Source organism: Priapulus caudatus, unplaced genomic scaffold (genome assembly GCF_000485595.1).
Source record: "Priapulus caudatus unplaced genomic scaffold, Priapulus_caudatus-5.0.1 Scaffold125, whole genome shotgun sequence".
Classification (NCBI taxonomy): Eukaryota; Metazoa; Priapulida; class Priapulimorpha; order Priapulimorphida; family Priapulidae; genus Priapulus; species Priapulus caudatus.
The window spans coordinates 296,367-303,164 of record NW_014577186.1 but is presented as its reverse complement, the minus strand read 5'-3'; positions in this window follow the sequence as shown (position 1 = coordinate 303,164).

Below are 6,798 nucleotides of genomic sequence, written 5' to 3'. Positions count from 1 at the left end.
CTACATCTTAGTCAACGCTATACTTACTAATCACCTCATCCGGCAAGAGCTAAAAACAACAAGTTATAATCTTCGTCGGACTCGCGGCATCACACATATCGAACAATTTAGCCTAGAGAATAGCTCGTTATCGGACTGAGAACGCGCTACATTGCAAAGAACGTCTGTCGACGGCCTTCGCGGCCAGAGGGCCATGGCGGCACCGGGTAATTGCTACCGGAGCGAAGAAAAACGCAGAAGCGTGGAGAAACGAAGCAATGCCGCTCGCACTTGCTGGCCGAAGCAATTGCGATTTAGCGACCGGCAATTACTTGCAGACTAAGCCGCGAGTTGGTTTTTCAAATAATTAGCCCGATATTGGCTGGCTGAAAGACGTAAATTTGCCGACAATGGCTCCTCAATCCCGCCTGCTAAATTTAATAAAACGATAAGCCTATCACAACGGTACAAGGCGAGCTCAATTTATAGTGTTTCGGTAATGTAATTGGAGCCGTAATATTACTACTGACGTGCTGCCCATGGGGGTATGCCAGTAAGTAACTTTGCGGCTTGAGACGCGTGCCAGGCCATATTTCCCAGCTGAGGCCGTTGCGAACTGGTGCCATTACGACATAGATCCATCCGCCCGCCGGAAATCAGCCTGCCGGACAAAAGCCAAGCTTACACAGCGGGAATGTGAGGCGGTCGCGGACTGAGCAAGGATGACACCGGGCGCGTATAATGTCGGTTCGCAGTGGGTGTGACTAGCCAATCGCAGTTGATCAACGCCGTTCGGCCCGCACCGCCCGAGGCCGCACGGCGGCCAGCGCTCCGGACGTGATAATGCGCGCGACCGGTACGGCATGGCCGCGCTGTGAGGCCGCGGTATGTGCCACGCCGAGCCCAGAAAAACGCGCACGACCGCCGCTGGCGCCGCCCGCTTGCCGCCGCCGCCGCACGCCTCCAATCATCAACAACCACGGCGACACAGCCGTTCGGTCGTCGCAACCGCCTATCCACGGTCATAAAACCGGGCCTCCATGCCTAATGCAGTGGCATGGCCAGCCCACGTCGGATTGTGGTGGTAGAGGGATGTTGTTGTGTGTGTGTGTGTGTGGTGTGTGCTGTTGTATTGAGTGTGGGCGTAGATGTGTGTGTGTGTGTGCTGTGTGTGCTGTGGGTCGTTGCGCGCAGCGCGCGTTGTGCTGTGTGTGTGTCGGTGGCTGTGTGATGTGGCGATGTGCTCTGGTGTTGTGTGTGTGCTTGTGTGGGAACGCGAGTGTGATGTGTGCATGGTGTGTGTGTTTGTGGTGGTGTGTTAAGGCTGGGATGGTGTGGTAGTGTTGTTGTGTGTGTGTGTGTATGTGTGGCTGTGGGATTGTGTTGTGTGTGTGTTTGTTGTGTGTGTATTGTGTGTGTGTGTGTGTTGTGTGTTCTGTGTGTGTGTGTGTGTTTGTGTGTGTCGTGCGTGGAGAAGCACGGCTCTGGTGTGTGTGAGGATGTGTGGTGTGGTGTTCGTTGTGTCGCTGTGAAGAGAGGAGCAGAGAAGGCCGAAGGAGTGGAGGTTGTGTGTGGGTTTGCTGAATGTGGGGGGTGGTGGGAGGGAAGAAGGAAAGTGGCTGGAGGGTGGAGTGGCTGACAGAATGTGTGTGCTGGATGATGTGTTTGTGCGCAGTGTGCTGTGCTGTGTTCTGTGTGCGAGGATGTGGTGAGTGGGCGGTTGTGTTGCGTCGTGTTGTATGTGTATGGTGTGTGTGCCATGTGTGTGTGTGGTGTTGTGTGTGTGTGCTGTGTGTGTGTGCTCGTGTGTGATGTTGTGTTGTGTGTGTGTGTGTGTGTGTGTGTCGTGCGCGCGTGTGTGTGTATGTGTGCGTGCGTAGTGCGTGTGCGCAATGTGGTTGCGGAGATGTATGTGTATACGCGCTACATTATATTTGTCGTAACTAACACTATATAGATATGAACAATTGCGCTTATTGGTTTAATCGGTATGTGAATCAGTATTGCGTGTTGCCATGTTTACTATGCGACTGTTAGCCACAATCTACGCATATCTGTGCTTCTCATACGGTATATCTGCCTGCCCATCACCAATCGCTCGCCAAACCAACTACAGCGGATTCCAACCACGTACATTAGTCTATAATTACGAAGATGGTTTCGTGCGTACACTCGAGGATGATAATTCAACAGTAGACTAAGTTATCCAGAAGTTTAGTACTGGTTGAAATCATTTACGTGACCACATTGGTTACTCAACGTTCAACGTATAGAATGGACGTGTAACATCGCTTGAAAATCAATCGGATTTACGCATTATATGCTACCAAACACACACACCACGCACACGCGCGCACACACACACACACACACACGCACACACACACACACACACACACACACACACACACACACACAAACAAACACAACACACACACACACACACACACAACACACCACACACACACACACACACACACACACACACACACACTATATATATATATATATATATATATATATATATAGAGAGCCAGCAGAGAGAGGCAGGAGAGAGAGAGAGAAGTGTGTGAGAGAAGAGAGAGAGAGAGAGCAGAGAGCAGAGACAGAGAGAGAGCAGAGCTGCGCGCTGATGAGAAGAGCCAGAGAGAGATACAGGTATAGATTAGATATATCTCCTGTTTGAATGTTGTAACACTTATATTGTGATAACACTAACGTAACGAGAGGCGCGAATGGAATCAGTGAACGACGAGCTGTCGCAATACCGTGTGTATTCATTCACGTCTACCTGCTTATGAAGTATATACGTAGTAATGATTTTGGTATCAGCAGCATTACGCTATAGTTGGAGTATCGGGAGGGTATGGTGGGTTGTAAGTGGTCGTATAGGGCTAGTTGAATGCAGATTGTCCCGGGGGTATAGTACTGTATCGTAGAATAATTGCAAAGTAGATGGTCCCCGAAGGTATATTCTCGTGGGACTACAGAGTATCGTATGATTAGTGCAAAGTAGATGTGCGTGTATCGTGTATGGTATCGTAGGACCTGGCTAGAGTAGATGGCAGAAGACATCATAAGATTGCTGAAAGCTAAACGTTCCCAGCAAATAAAATGTCGTAAGACTAGTGAAAACACGTAGTCCTCGAACTGGTAAAGATGATATTTGTGTAAGCAGATAGATCTTTGTAACACTGGTAGGTAACGTCGGCAGGTATGGAGTGTCGTATGTTCCACAGTATGTAGGTAATTCCAGGTTAGGTAATGTGTGCCATCGGCAGATGTACTATCCGGTAGGTAGTGTACACAGTAGGCAACATGACGCTTATATTTATTTAACAGCTGGGTTGTAAAGGCGGGCATGCATTGTGTGAGAGACAGGCGATGATCGTTCGTGTCAATAGATACGCTTGCAAAGAAGATATATACAGACGGTATCGATTAGCTGATGCTGTGTAGCCTTATATGCTTGACGAGCAATTTCCCGCGCGGTCTTAGAGCTAGACGCATGCGTCGTATTTAAAAATGATTTTACATCGCGTGCGTGGAATTGCAAGCGCCACTTGCAAACATGGCCGATGTACACGCGCGTGTATTGTATTTGTATTAAATCAGTACGGTTTACGAAACATATTAAACGCCGTCGGAACTGTGATTAGATTTGCGTAGCGAATATTTGATAACGATAATGGCGATAAAGTGTGAATAGATATTCGTGCGCCTGCTCAGAACGAGAGTACATTTGCTGTATATTGTGTGAATTTAGACGCAGAATTATCCTAGATCAGTATATAAGTAGAGTTATCGCATCGCTAACGTAATTAAATATACAGAATAGACTATATTTACCATATATAGGATAGATAGATAGTATATTATAGCATAGATTAGATACGATAGATAGTAAGATAGATAGCATAGATAGATAATAGATAGATAGATAGATAGATAGACAAGATAGATAGATACGAATTAGATAGATAGATTAGATAGATTTGACATAAAGAAGAAAGATAGAAGATAGATACGATAGATAGATAGATAGATAGAATAGATAATTGATAGATAAGCATAGATAGTAGATAGATAGATAGATAGATAATAATAGATATAGATAGATAGGATAGATGTAGATTAGAATACGATAGATAGATAGACTAGATAGATAGAATAGATTAGATAGCATAGATTAGATAGATATAGATAGATAGATAGATAGATAGATATAAGAATAGATATAGATATAGAGAGATAGATAGATAGATAGATAGATAGATAGATAAGTGGATAGATACGATGGCGATAGATAGCATGGATGCAATATATGGATGGATGGATGGATGCGATAGATAAATAGCTAGATAGGATATGATAGGCTAGAAAGATAAATAGCATAGATTAGAATAGATAGAGATAGATAGATAGATATCGATAGATAGATAGATAAACGAGATAGAATAAAGAGATAGATAGATAGATAGACAGATAGATAGATTAGATAGATAGAGTACGCATAGACTCAGATTAATAGATATATAGCTAGATAGATAGATAGATAGATAGATAGATAGATAGATAGATAAAGAGATAGATAGAGAGAGAGGATGAGATAGATTAGATAGATAGATAGATAGATAAAGATAGATTGATAGATAGCATCAGATAGATAGTAGATAGATAATAGAGATAGATAGATAGACTAGGGATAGATAGGATAGAGACGATAGGATAGAATGATAGATAGATACATACATACTACATACAATACATAGATAGATAGATATGATACATACTACATACATACATACATACATACATAATAATACAGTACTTAGATAGATAGTAAGATAGATAGAGAATAGAGAGATAGAGAAGATACATAGATAGACTAGATAGATAGATAGATAGAAATAGATAGATACATGATAGATCGTATAGATAGATAGATAGATAGATACGATTAAATAGATAGCATAGATAATGATAGATAGAAATAGATAGATAGATTCAGAAAATAGATAGATAGATACGATAGATAGATAATTAGATAGACTAGATTAGTAGATAGATTAGATACGGATAAATAGATAGATAATAGATAGATTAGACTAGATAAATAGATAGATAGATAGAGAGATAAATAAACAGATAGATAGATAGATAGATAGGCATAGATACATAGATTAGGATAGATAGATAATAGATAGATAGATAGATGATAGCATACAGATAACCATACATACATACAAATACAATACATAGCATACTACCATACAAGCATAAGTACACATACTACATACATACATACATAACTACATACATACATACTACACTACATTACATTACATACATACATACATACATACATAACATACATACATACATACATACATACATACATACATACATAGCATACATACACTACATTACATATCATAACATACATACATACATAGCTACATATCATGACATACATACATACATACATACATACATACATACATACATACATACATACATACAATACATACATACAGACATACATACATACATACATACCATACATCATACATAATACATACATACATACAGTACATACACACATACATACATACATAGCATACATACATACATACATACGATACTATACGAGTACGAGTAAGCATACATACATACCATACATACATAACATACATAGCATACATACATAGCATACATACCATACATATATTCATACATACATACATACATACATAGATAGATAGATAGATAGATATGATAGATAGATAGCATAGATGAGATAGTATAGATAAGATAGTATAGATAGATAGATAGATAGATAGATAGAGACGACTCACGACTAGATACATAAATAGATAGATTAGATAGATAGATAGAATTAGATAGATAGATAGATCAGACTAACCTAGATAGGATATGATACGATAGACTAGATAGATAGATAATATATATATATATATATATTATTATAGGATATGATAGATACGATAAATAGATATAAATAGATAGATAAACAAATAGATAGATAGATAGATAGATAGAGGATAGAGAGATAGATGGATGAATATATGATGGATGGATGGATAGATAGATAGTAGATAGATAGATAGATAGATAGATGATAGATAGATAGATAGAGTAGATAGATAGATAGATAGATAGATAGATAGATAGATAGATAGATAGGATGGATAGATAGATAGACAGATAGACAGATAAATAGATAGATTGATAGATAGATCAATAGATAGATAAGATAGATAGATAGATAGATAGATAGATAGATAGATAGATAGATAGATAGATAGATAGATAGATAGATAGATAGATAGATAGATAGATAGATAGATAAGATAGATAGATAGATAGATAGATAGATAGATAGATAGATAGACAGACAGATAGATCAGCGATAGGACAGATAGATAGATAGATTGATAAAGAGATAGATAGAGAGATAGATAGATAGATAGATAGATAGATGAATAGATAGATAGATAGATAGATAGAGATAGATAAGATAAATAGATAGGATGATAGATAGATAGATAGATAGATAGAAGTAGATAGATAGATAGATAGATAGATAGATAGATACGATATATAGATTAATATAGATAGATAGATAGATAGATAGATAGATAGATAGATAGATAGATAGATAGATAGATAGATAAGATAGATAGATAAGATAGATAGATTAGTAGATTAGACTAGATAGATAGATAGATAGATAGATAGAAATGAAGATTAGATAGATAGATATAGATAAGATAGAATGATAGAGTAGATAGATAA